This window comes from Trichechus manatus, unplaced genomic scaffold, assembly GCF_000243295.1.
Source record: "Trichechus manatus latirostris isolate Lorelei unplaced genomic scaffold, TriManLat1.0 scaffold00265, whole genome shotgun sequence".
In the NCBI taxonomy this organism is placed as follows: Eukaryota; Metazoa; Chordata; class Mammalia; order Sirenia; family Trichechidae; genus Trichechus; species Trichechus manatus.
The window spans coordinates 684,099-696,242 of NW_004444201.1; the positions used below are offsets into that span (position 1 = coordinate 684,099).

At 40.8% G+C, this 12,144-nt stretch overlaps 1 protein-coding gene across 2 annotated transcripts in view; it reads left to right on the plus strand.

The window, feature by feature from the left end:
- Window positions 1-2,569: 2,569 nt before the first annotated feature.
- Window positions 2,570-12,144, plus strand: part of CSGALNACT2 (chondroitin sulfate N-acetylgalactosaminyltransferase 2) — a 94,535-nt gene continuing 84,960 nt past the window's right edge. The window contains exon 1 of one of the 2 annotated variants that reach the window (XM_023724857.1): window positions 2,570-2,713. The gene's annotated coding sequence lies outside the window, so the exon portion shown is untranslated. The remainder of the gene's footprint in view (window positions 2,714-12,144) is intronic. The other variant, XM_023724858.1, reaches the window with a different exon arrangement.

The following is a 12,144-nucleotide window of genomic DNA, read 5'->3' on the forward strand; positions in this document are numbered from 1 at the left end:
TCACACAAAACTGGGAATCATGGCCTAGCCAAATTGATACACATATTTTTGGGGACACAATTCAATCCATGACATGCTCCGAAGTTGGATCCTCAGACTTGCAGTATAAACAATCCATGGCGGGTTCAGACACCAGAGAACTGATTTACACTAACCAGACTCACACAGACTAATCTCCAGTTGGGAACAGATCTACCCAATCAGATGGAAAGTTTAATTATGACAAGCAGTAAATTTAATCAGGCATGTCATCTGCTCAAGAGCTGGTCAGGTGACAGACTCTGGCTGGGCAAAGGAAGGTTGCTTGCACATTCTTACTTTAATCAATTCAATTCGTTTTCATTGAACACTTCTTGTTGTTAGTTGCTGTTAAATACTTAAACCCCAAACCAAACCCGTTGTTGTTGAGTTGATCCTGACTCATAGCGGCCTTATAGGACAGAACAGAACTGCCCCATAGGGTTTCCAATGCTGTACATCTTTACAGAAGTAGACTGCCACATTTTTCTCCGATGGAGCAGCTGGTGGGTTCGAACTGCCAACCTTTCGGTTAGCAGCCAAGCATTTAACCGCTGCACCACCAGGGCTCCGTCAAACACTTACTATGTGCCAAATACTGGGAAATGAAAAAGACATAGTCCTAATCTTCAGGAGCTCACAGACCAGTGAAATCTATTATTAGATGAGTTCCCCACTCTTGGGCCAGGTTGGGAGGGAGGGGTGTCGGAACTATAAATATTTACAGTTGCTTTGAAATGACACTAGGTGAGGAGTGAGACCTTGAGGATGGGAAGAGACAGTGGAAATGCAGCAAACCTGGCTTCGAAGTAGGCTGCCCAGACCCTTTCAGCTTATGGGATCTCCCACAGAACATACCAGAGGAGAAAACACACTTGACTATTAACTGAAAGGTTGGTGGTTCAAACCCATGCAGAGGTGCCTCGGAAGACAGGCCTGGTGATCTGTTTCCGAAAGGTCACAGCCTTGAAAACCATACGGAGCAGTCCTACTCTGCACACACAGGGTTAGCACGAGTAGAAATCGACTCTACAGTAACTAACAACAACGCGGCAACCTGATGCCTGTCCGTGTAGAATTGTGCCGACCAGCCGTCAGCCAGTGAAGACAACTGTCATTAGTAACAAGTCCTGTCCTGGAATGCCCCTTCTACAGGTTGCACCACAGTCACCCCAGCCTTTGATTGTAACTAAGGCTAATATTTAGTGACGATAACAAGCTCCAGGCTGCTTGTCACCTGCCAGGCACAGCACCAAACCTTCAAATACAAAGCTGCAACCTCACAACCGCCTTAGGAAGCACATAGTATTGTTACTGTTCCCAGAACACAGCTGAGGAAACAGGCTTGAGAGTCTAAGTCCAGAGAGCCTGTGGAGAAGCCGGGAAGGAGAGCAGACCTGGGCTGAAGCAGGCCACCAGGCCCGGGAGCGCTGGTTCTTAGCACTGCTGAGCTCCGCCTAGACAGGTCCCGCCTTGGGCTGCGGGGCACCTGGAGGGCGAGAGGTGGCTCACCTGGGTCAGGGCTTTGGGGATAGCCCTGGAACAAGCAGTTAAATTGGGGGGGGGGTGTCAGAGAGGATGTTTTTCTTTTTTCGCCACTCATTAAAATCATACAATGTCAGATCTCCAAGCAATTTCCCAGAATATCTACCTCAACTCCGCCATTCAAGGGTGAGAAAACTTAGATCCAAAGAAATGAAGCCCTGGTTGTGCAATGGTTAAGAGCTATGGCTGCTAAGCAAAAGGTCCGCGGTTCAAATCCAGCAGCCACTCTGTGGAAACCTTATGGGGCAGTTCTACTCTGAAGCTGTGAGTCGCAACCAAGTGGCAATGGGTTTGGTTTTTGGTTGGCCTCTCCCGGCGCCCTACCCGGGCATCACCGTGCAGCCGGCATGGCTGAGGAGACTTGACCGACCTCTCGAGGCTGGTCACTCCGTAGCCCAGTGCCAACGCAGCCCCTCACGTCTCCTAGGCTTATTTTGGCGTGCACGTGGGCAGGGAGGTGCTCCCGTTCTCTCTAGTCACTCCCGGCAAGGTGCAGGGGGGATCAGAGTCCTGCCTCCGACATCTGCTGGCCTCCGGCCATTCAGTCTCCACACATCCTTTTAGGAATCACACAAAGGTTTAAGTGCACACACACACACACACATTTTCAACAGATAATAGATTCATCACTACTATATGCTACTTACCAAAAAAAAAGAAAAGAAAAAACGACTAATACGACCCTACCAGACAGATTAGAACTACCCTATATGTTTCCAAAGAGCAGGTAGTAGGCTTAAGAACCACCGACCTTCGGGTCGGTAGCCGAGCTCCTAACCACTGCACCACCAGGGATGCCTGTACGCCGGCTGGAACTCCCTTTCTTTCTCCCTGGTACTGACAGCCGGCGGGGCGCGGGGCGGGGCGTGGGCGCAGGAGGCGTGAGGTGGGCGTGGCCCAGGCGGACGGGGCGGGGAGAAAGGGCGTGAGCCGAGCGAGGCGTGGGCGGGGCGTAGACAGGCGGGGCGGGCGCGCGGCTCGGCGGCGGTCTCGTTTCCTCGTGCGCGCCGGAAGTGGCAGTTGTCGACTTGGCGGTGCTCGCGGAGTCTAGGCAGCTGAGGCTGCGACGGCAGTGGCGCCGGCAGGGTGTGCCCGCGGCCCAGGAAGGGGCGGGCGCGGTGGCCGCGGTGCCTCAGAGCCGGTGAACGCGGTGAGTACCGGCCAACACGGCCCTCGCCTAGCCTCGCCCCGCCTCGCCCCGCAGCTCCCGTAGGCTTGGCCGGGCAGCGCGGCGCGGGGGTGCGGGCCGGGGGCTGCAGATCCTGTCACTGTGGGGTCACCTCATGGACGAGCCCTCCGGAGTCTGCTCTGGCTTCAGGGAAAAGCTTCAGGTTTTCGGAGCTTGAATTTTCTTTTGAGAACGGTGCTGCCAGCAGACCGTTGGTTTGTGTGTCAGTGTTTTATTTTTATCACTTAAAAAAAAAAAAAAAGCTCACATCTCTGCTCCTCTCCATGGATAAAGTTTTAGTCAGCTGTTACCACTTTATTGCTTTAAAAAAGTATTTCCTGATAGCATCTTCTGATTCTGACAAACCAGAACTCAGAACGTCTTTAGAAGATGCATTCATTCCTATGTGTAGGAATTAATGGGGCCGATGAGACTCTAGGATAGGGCAGCTTTTTGCATTTTTAGATAATTCTTTTTTTTTTTTTAATAGCCTGTACTTTTTTTAGAGCGGTTTTAGTTTTACAGAAAAAAATGGTGCAGAAAGTATAGATTTGTAATATCCCCCCCGACCGTTGTTCAGAGAATTCATTTTGAAAATTACACTCTTCTTTAACAAGTTACTGAGGAATAATTTGTAAAACAGTAGCAATACTTTTATGTGTGATGATCTTATTGGCGGAATGAAAATTTTATTGTAAATCTTATACTTGAACTTCTTAAGCCCTTGAATTGGTAAACTTCGAGGTATTTTCTTAGCCTGGTTTTTAGATATCAATGCAGTTTTTCCAAAAATAATATAGATTTTTTTATTGTACTTTAGGTGAAGGTTTACAGAACGAATAGTTTCTCATTAAACAGTCAGTACACGTATTGTTTTATAGAATTGGTTAACAACCCCACGGACATGTCAACACTCTCCCTTCTCTACCTTGGAGGACCTTTTTTTTTTTTGGTGAAAATTTACATAGCCAGAGATATACCGTTTCGGAAATTTCTACATGTACAATTCAGTGACATCAATTACATTCTTCCAGTTGTGCTGCTATTCTCACTATCCTTTTCTAAATTATTCCATCACTGTTATCTTCAAGTACTGCCCCTTAGGCTTCCCATCAAACGTTTTGAGTTGCTGTTGTCAATTTGATCTCACATAGATAACTCTTTTGGTTTTTTTTGTTTTTTTTTTTGTTTTTGGTACCTTAGACGAGGGTTTACAGAACATATAGTTTCTCATTAAACAGTACACATATTGCCTTATGACAATGGTTAACAACCCCACGACATGTCAACACTGTCCCTTCTCAACCTTGGGTTCCCCATCACCAGCTTCAAAAATAATATTTTATTGAGTTTTTGGTGAAATTTTATACATTAAATTAAGTTCCCATTTTGAGAATTTTCACACAAACCGTTCAGTGATGTTAGTTACATTTTTCACAGTGTGTCAACATTTTCTTTAACTGTGTCGTGTTTTGTTCCATTTCCAGTACTCTAGTTTCCCTGCCCCCTTCTCATCTTTGCTTTAGGGTAATTGTTGACTTTTTGGTCTCATATAGATTGTTTTTTAGTAGAGCACCGTACTTATGGGTAATAGACTTTATTTTGTGTGCCACTCTGTTATTTTGCTAAAAGGTGATCTGAGGGGATTGTTTTGGTTCAAAGTTTAAAGGATATCTCAGAGGGATATCTTAGGGAGTCTTCTGGCCTCAACTGGTCCAGCAAGTCTGGACTTTTTAAGAATTTGAGTTTTGTTTTGTGTTTTTCTCCCCTTCTATGAGGGTTCATCTATTTTGGCCCAGATCAGAATGGTCAGTAGTGTTAGCTGGGCACCATCTAGTTCTTCTGGTCTCAGGTAGATGAGGCCGTGCTCTGGTAGGCCATTAGCCCTGTAGACTAGTAGTTTCTTCTCAGAGACTTTAGTTTCCTTATTTCTCTTTTGCTCCTGATGAATAGAGACCAATAGTTGTATCTTAGATGGCTGCTCACAGGCTTTTAAGACCACAGACGCTATTCACCTCACTAGGATGCAGAACATCAACTTTTTGAACTATATTATGCCAGTTGACTGATTTGTGATTTGTCCCATGAGACTAAAATCATAAGCCTTCAAACCTAGAAAACCAATTTCGCAAGGTGTTTGGTTATGTCTGAGAAGTATCTGTAATCGTGTCTTCTATGAATATATATGTTTACATACACATATCTGTACTTACACGTACACATAGATACTTATATTTGTATACACGTGTATACACCTGTACCTACCCGTATTCCTGTATGCCTTTACACATACATATGTGACCATACACTCATTTTTTGGGGCATTGTTGGTGTTGTTGCCAAATTATGTATACAAAATTCTTAAGTACAAACATCCCTTTTTCTTGAGCACTTCTTAGTGACATTGTTCGCTTTCATCTGGCTTTGCTCACTACACCCACATTCGGTGCTACTTTTCCCATCACCAGAAATAACAGGTATCTACGATCTAGAACACGGTTCCCCCTCCCCCTCTGGTAACCACCAGTGAACATTGGTCTCTCTCTATATATCTTGTCTTATAAAAGTAGGATCGTACGATATTTGTCCTTATGTGGCTGACTTATTTCACTTAGCATTATGTTCTCCAGTCTATCCTTATTATAGTATGTTTCACGAACTCATCATTGTTCCTTATGGTTGCATAGTATTCCGTTGTATGTATGTACCACATTTTGCTTATCCATTCATTCATTGATGTACACTTAGGTTGTTTCCTTTTTTTTTTTTTGGCTATTGTAAATAACGCTGCAGTAAACAAAGGTGTACATGCCTGTCCATGTTTCTTTTATTAGATCTCTAGGGTGTTTACCTAGGAGTGGGATGGCTGGATCATAAAGTATTTCTATTTCTAGTTTTTTGAGGAAGTACCATACCATTTTTCATACTGCTTGTACCATTTGACAGCCCCACCAGCAACGGATAAGGGTTCCAATCTCACCACACCCTCACCAACGTTTGTTGTTACCGGCTTTTTTTTTTTTTTTTAACCAGTGCCATTTTAGCTGGGGTGAAATGGTATCTTGTAGTTTTGATTTGCATCTCTCTAACGGATGATGATTATGAGCATCTTTTCATGTGTTTGTTGGCTGCATGAATGTCCTCTGTTGGTGACGTTTCTGTTCATGTCCTTTGCCCATTTTATAACTGGGTTTTTGTTGTTGAGTTGTTGAAGTTTTCTATAAGTTTTTGAGATTAGACCCTTATCATATATGTCATTTATGAAGATTTTTTTCCTAGTCTGTAGGTTGTCTTTTTACTCTTCTGATAAAGCCTTCTGATGAGCATAATTTTTAAATTTATATGAGGTCCCATTTATCTAATTTGTCTTCTGCTGTTTGTGTATTTGTAGTTATGTTTGTTATCCTACTTTTATAAAAAATCAGGGCCCATAACTTTCTCCTTACATTTTCTTCAGGAACTTTATAGTTTTCGGTTTACCATTTAGGTCTTTGATCCATTTTGAGTTCGTTTTTGTGTATGGTGTGAGGTATGGGACCTCTTTCATTTTTCTGCAAGTGAATATCCAGTTTTGCGAGTACCATTTATTAAAGAGACTGTTTCTTCCCAATTGAATGGACTTTGACCCCTTGTCAAAAATCAGTTGTCCATAAGTGGATTTATTTCTCGGTTCCCAGTTCTGTTCCACTGGTCTATGTGTCTGTCGAACCAATACCAGGCTGTTTTGATTACAGTGACTGTATAGTATGTTTTGATATCAGAGAGTGTGAGGCCTCCTACTTTGTTGTTGTTCTTCAGTATTGGTTTGGCTATTCAGGGTCTCTTTCCTTTCACGTAAAGTTGGTCATTAGTTTTTCCATTTCGGTAAAGAAAGTTGTTGGGATTTGTATTGGGATTGCTTTAAGTAGTTGTCTTAGGCTGAGTTCTCTAGAGAAGCAAAACCAGTGAAGTGTATATGTGTGCGTGTGCATATATATGTGTGTATATATGTGTTTATACTTATATATGTATGTAGTTATACATGTGTTTGTATTTATGTATGTAGTTTATATACATATGCATGTATGTATACACTTAGAGAGATTTATCTCAAGGAAATGGCTCACATGGTTGTAGAGTATGGCAAGTCCCAAATCCATGGGTTAGGCATCAGGCTGGAGGCTTCTCCTGACTCACATAGCTACAGAGGCTGATGAACCCAAGATCAGCAGGTCAGACGGCAGACTGCTGGCTCAGGTCCCAGGAACCAGAAGTCAAATGATGACGAGTGGATGCAGGATCCGGAGTAGGCAAATGCCAGTGAGCTTTGCCAGAACGTCCATATAGACTGGATGAAGGCCACACCCCTGAGGAAACTGCCCTTAAAACTGATTGATCACATCAGATCCCATCATGAAAGTGATTACATTATATCACAAAATGGAGAATAACTACATCATTACGTAACTGCCAAATTGCATCATTACACAACTGCCAACTACATCATTACATAACTGCCAAACCACTGAGAATCATGGCCCAGCCAAGTTGACACACAACCTTAATCATCACAGTAAAACAAAAAAACAAACCTGTTGCTAGCAAGTCAGTTCCGACTTATAGCGACACTATAGGACAGAGTAGAACTGCCCCTTAGAGTTTCCAAGGAGCACCTGGTGGATTCGAACTGACCTTTTGGTTAGCAGCCGTAGCACTTAACCACTACACCACCAGGGTTTCCATCATCACAGTAGTTATTGACATTTTCACTGTATTAAGTTTTTGAATCCATAAGCATGGAATGTCCTTTCATTGATGTAGGTCTTTTTTAGTCTCTTGTAGTAGTAGTTTATAATTTTCATTGTATAAGTCTTTTCTGTACCTGGTTAGGTTAATTCCTAGGTATTTGATCATTTGAGGGGCTATTGTAAATGATACTGTTTTGATTTCCTTTTCGAAATACTCCTTGTTAGTGTAAAGGAACCTAATTGATTTTTATGTGTTGATCTTGTACCCTGCAATGTGGCTAAATTCTTCTATTAATTCAAGTAGTTTTTTTGGTAGAATCTTTAGGGTTTTCTGTGTAAAGGATCATGTCATCTGTGAATAGTGATAGTTTTACTACTACTTTTCTGATTTGGATACCTTTTATTTCTCTTTCTTCCTTTATTGTTCTGGCTAGGACTTCCAGTACAATGTTGAATAAGAGTGGTGATAATGGGCATGTTTGTCTCATTCTCATTCTCAAGGGGAAGTCTCTCAGTTTTTCTCCATTGAGAATAATGTTGGCTGTTAGTTTTGCATATATGTGCTTAATTATGTTGAGAAATTTCCCTTCTATTCCTATTTTGCTGAGAGTTTTTATCAGGAAAGGGTGTGTTGGGTTTTATCAAATGCATTTGCTGCATCAGTTGATACGATCATATGGTTCTTTTCCATTGTTTTATTTATGCGGTGAATTGCACTGATTGATTTTCTAATGTTGAACCACTCTTGCAATCCTGGTATTAATCTCACTTGATTGTAGCATATGATTTTTTTTGATATGGTTTGGAATTCTGTTGGCTAGCATTTTTTGAAAATTTTTCATCTATATTCATGAGGGATATTTGTAATTTTCTTTTTTTGTGTGGTATCTTTGCCTGATTTGTTATCAGGGTGATGTTGGCTTCATAGAATGAGTTAAGGAATATTCTTTTCTCTTCTGCGTTTCTGAAGAGTTTGAGTAGAATTGGTGTCAGTTCTTCTCTGAATGTTTGGTAAATCTCTCCAGTGAAGCCATCTGGTCCTGGGCTTTTGTTGTTGTTGACATTTTTTTGATGACATCTTCAATCTCTTCTTTTGTAATGGGTCTATTTAGATTTTCTACCCCTGTGTTAGTTTGGGTAGGTACTGTGTCTCTAGGAATTTGTCCATTTCATCTAGGTTTTCAGATTTGTTGGAGTACTTTTTCATACCATTCTGTTATGATCCTATTTATCTCAGTTGATCTGTTGTTGTATCTCAAGTTTCATTTCTTATTTTGGTTATTTACCTCCTCTTGTTTTTTTCTTTTGTCAGTCTAGCCAGTGGTTTGCTATTTTACTGATCTTGTCAAAAAACCAACTTCTGATTTTCTTGAATTTGTTGTTTTTCTGTTTTCTGTTTCTTTGATTTCTGCTCTGATCTTTGTTATTTCCTTTCTTCTGGTAGCTTTTGCTCTTCCTTTCGATTTGTTCAAGCTATCGGTTTAAGCTATTGATTTTGGATCTTTTTTTCTTTTTTAATTTAGGCATTTATTGCTTTGAATTTCCCTCTGAGTACTTCTTTTGCTGTGTCCCAAAGATTTAATATATTGTGTTTTCATTTTTGTTTGAGTCTGAGTATTTTTTAAATTTCACTTTTGATTTCTTCTATGACCCAGTAGTCTTTAAGAAGTGTGTTATTTAGTTTTCATGTAATTTTTCTTTCTTATTTTTGATTTACATTGATTTCTAGCTTCATATCATTATGGTCAGAGAAGATGCTTTGTGTGATTACCACCTTTTTAAATTTGTTGAGACTTGTGTCTCAGCATATGGTCTATTTGGGAAAATGAGCCATGTGTGCTGAGAAAAACGTATATTATTCTGATGATGGATGGGTGGGGTGTTCTATATATGTCTGTTAGGTCCTATTGGCTTCTGGGTTTATTTAAGTCCTCAATGTCTTTAGTGATCTTTTTTTAGATGTTCTGTCTAGAATTGAAAGTGGTGTGTTGAAGTCCCCAACTATTATTATGGAGTTGTCTATTTCTCCTTTTTCATATTAGTCAGTATCTGTTTCATGTATTTTGGAGCATTCATGTTAGTTACATGCATATATATTTATGACATGTCTTCTTGATGGATTGACCTTTTTATTATTATATAATGTCCTTGTTAGCGAAGAATATTGACTATACCATGGACTGCCAGAAGAAAGAACAAATCTGTCTTGGAAGAAGTACATCGAGAATGCTCCTTAGAAGCAAGGGTGGTAAAACTTCGTCTCACGTACTTTGGACATGTTATCAGGAGGGACCAGTCTCTAGAGAAGGACATCATGCTTGGTAAAGTAAAGGGTCTGTGAAAAAGAGGAAGACCTTCTACAAGGTGGATTGACATAGTAACTGCAACTATGGGCTCAGGCATAACAACAATTGTGAGAATGGTGCAGGATTGGGCAGTGATTCGTTCTGTTGTACATAGGGTGACTATGAGTTGGAATGGACTTGACAACACCTAACAACAACAATGTCCTTCTTTATCGCTTGTAATAGATTTTGATTTAAAGTCTATTTTATTTGATATAAGTATGGCTACCCCTGCTGTTTTTCGGTTACTGGTTGCAGGGAATATTATTTCCATCCTTTTAGTTTCAGTCTGCTTATGTCCTATGTCTAAGGTGTGTTTTTTGTAGGCAGCTAAAGGATGGGTCATGCTTTTTTATCCATTTTGTCACTCTCTGCCTTTTGCATGGGGAGTTTAGACCATTTACATTTAAGGTTATTACTGAAAACAAATTGTCTACTTCACTCATTTTTCTGTTTTTTTTTGAGTGTCATATCTTCTTTGTCTTTTTATTCTCATTTTTCTGTTTTTTTTTTTTTTTTGTATGTGTTTGCCTGCTTTTTTATGATTAGCCATTTTGATTTCTTTCTTCTGTGTATTTTTTCTAGGAGATTTCTTAGTGGTTACCACGTGTAAGACATTATACAACTTGCAGTTTCGACATTTAGTATACAAACAAGTAATATACGACATTAACATATTAAAACTATTCCTTCCAAGAGACTAAAGGACCACATGAACCAGAGACTGCACCAGCCTGAAACCAGAAGAACTAGGTGGTGTCCAGCTACAACCAATGACTGCCCTGACAGGGAACACAACAGAGAGTCCTGGCTGGAGCAGGGGATAAGTTTGGAGCAGAACTCAAATTCACGTAAAAAGACCAGACTTAGTGGTCTGACAGAGACTGGAGGATCCACTGAAACTATGGCCCTCGGATGCTGTGTTAACCCAAAACTGAAACCATTCCCAAAGCCCACTCTTCAGACAAAGATTAGACAGGACTATAAAACAAAAAATAATACACGAGGAGTGTGCTTCTTAGTTCAGTCAGACACACGAGACCAAATGAGCAGCTCCTGTCCAGAGGCAGGATGAGAAGGCAGGAAGGGACAGGAACTAGTTGAATGGACACAGGGAACCCAGGGTGGAAAGGGGGAGTGTGCTGTCACATTGTGGGGACTGCAACTAATGTCACAAAACAATATGTGTATAAATTTTTTTTTTGCTTTAAATTGTTTTTTTTCAATATTATAACTTTTTTCATTCACTTAAATAAAATGTTATTTTTAAGAAGAACATGTACAGTTGTATTACTCTATAAAATGTATGCTTAGACTTTTCACTGCTATCCCCATTTCACTTCCCCTATTCCCACCCACTATAATTGTATTCAATTTTTAAGATTTATTGTGTCTGTATTTTTTTTTTCTTTTTTTTATTGTACTTCAGGTGAAGGTTTACAGAACAGTTTCTCATTAAATAGTAGTACACATATTGTTTTATGACATTGGTTAACAACCCCACGATGTGTCAACCCTCTCCCTTCGTGACCTTTTTTTTTTTTTGGTGAAAATATACGTAGCCAAAGATACACCTTTTAAAAATTTCTACGTGCACAGTTCAGTGACATTGACTAAGCTCTTCCAGTAGTGCTGCTATTCTCACTTTAGATGAATGTTTACAGAACAAAATAGTTTCTCATTAAACAGTACACACGTTGCCCTATAGCAGTGGTTAACAACCTCACTACACATCAACACTGTCCTTACTCAACCTTGGGTTCCCTATCACCAGCTTTCCTGTCCCCATCTGCCTTCTAGCCCTTGTCCCTGGACTGCTGTTCCTCATTAGTCCCGTTTTTTTTTTTTAAATTGTACTTCAAGTGAAGGCTTACAGAACAAGTAGTTTCTCATGAAACAGTAGTACACATATTGTTTTATAATATTGGTTAATAACTCCACAACATGTCAACCCTCTCCCTTCTCGACCTTTTATTTTTGGTGAAAATATACATAGCCAAAGATACACCATTTCAAAAATTTCTACACGCACAGTTCAGTGACATCGACTAAGCTCTTCCAGTTGTGCCGCTGTTCTCACTTTAGATGAAGGCTCACAGAACAAAACAGTTTCTCATTTAACAGTACACATGTTGCCCTATGTCAATGGTTAACAACCTCACAGCACATCAACACTATCCTTACTCAACCTTGGGTTCCCTATCACCAGCTTCCTTGTCCCCTTCTGCCTTCTGGCCCTCGTCACTGGACTACTGTACCTCGTTAGTCTCATTTGGTTTTATGGGGCTGTCCACTCCCAGGCTGAATGGTGAACCTCGGAGATAACTTCACCACTGAGCTA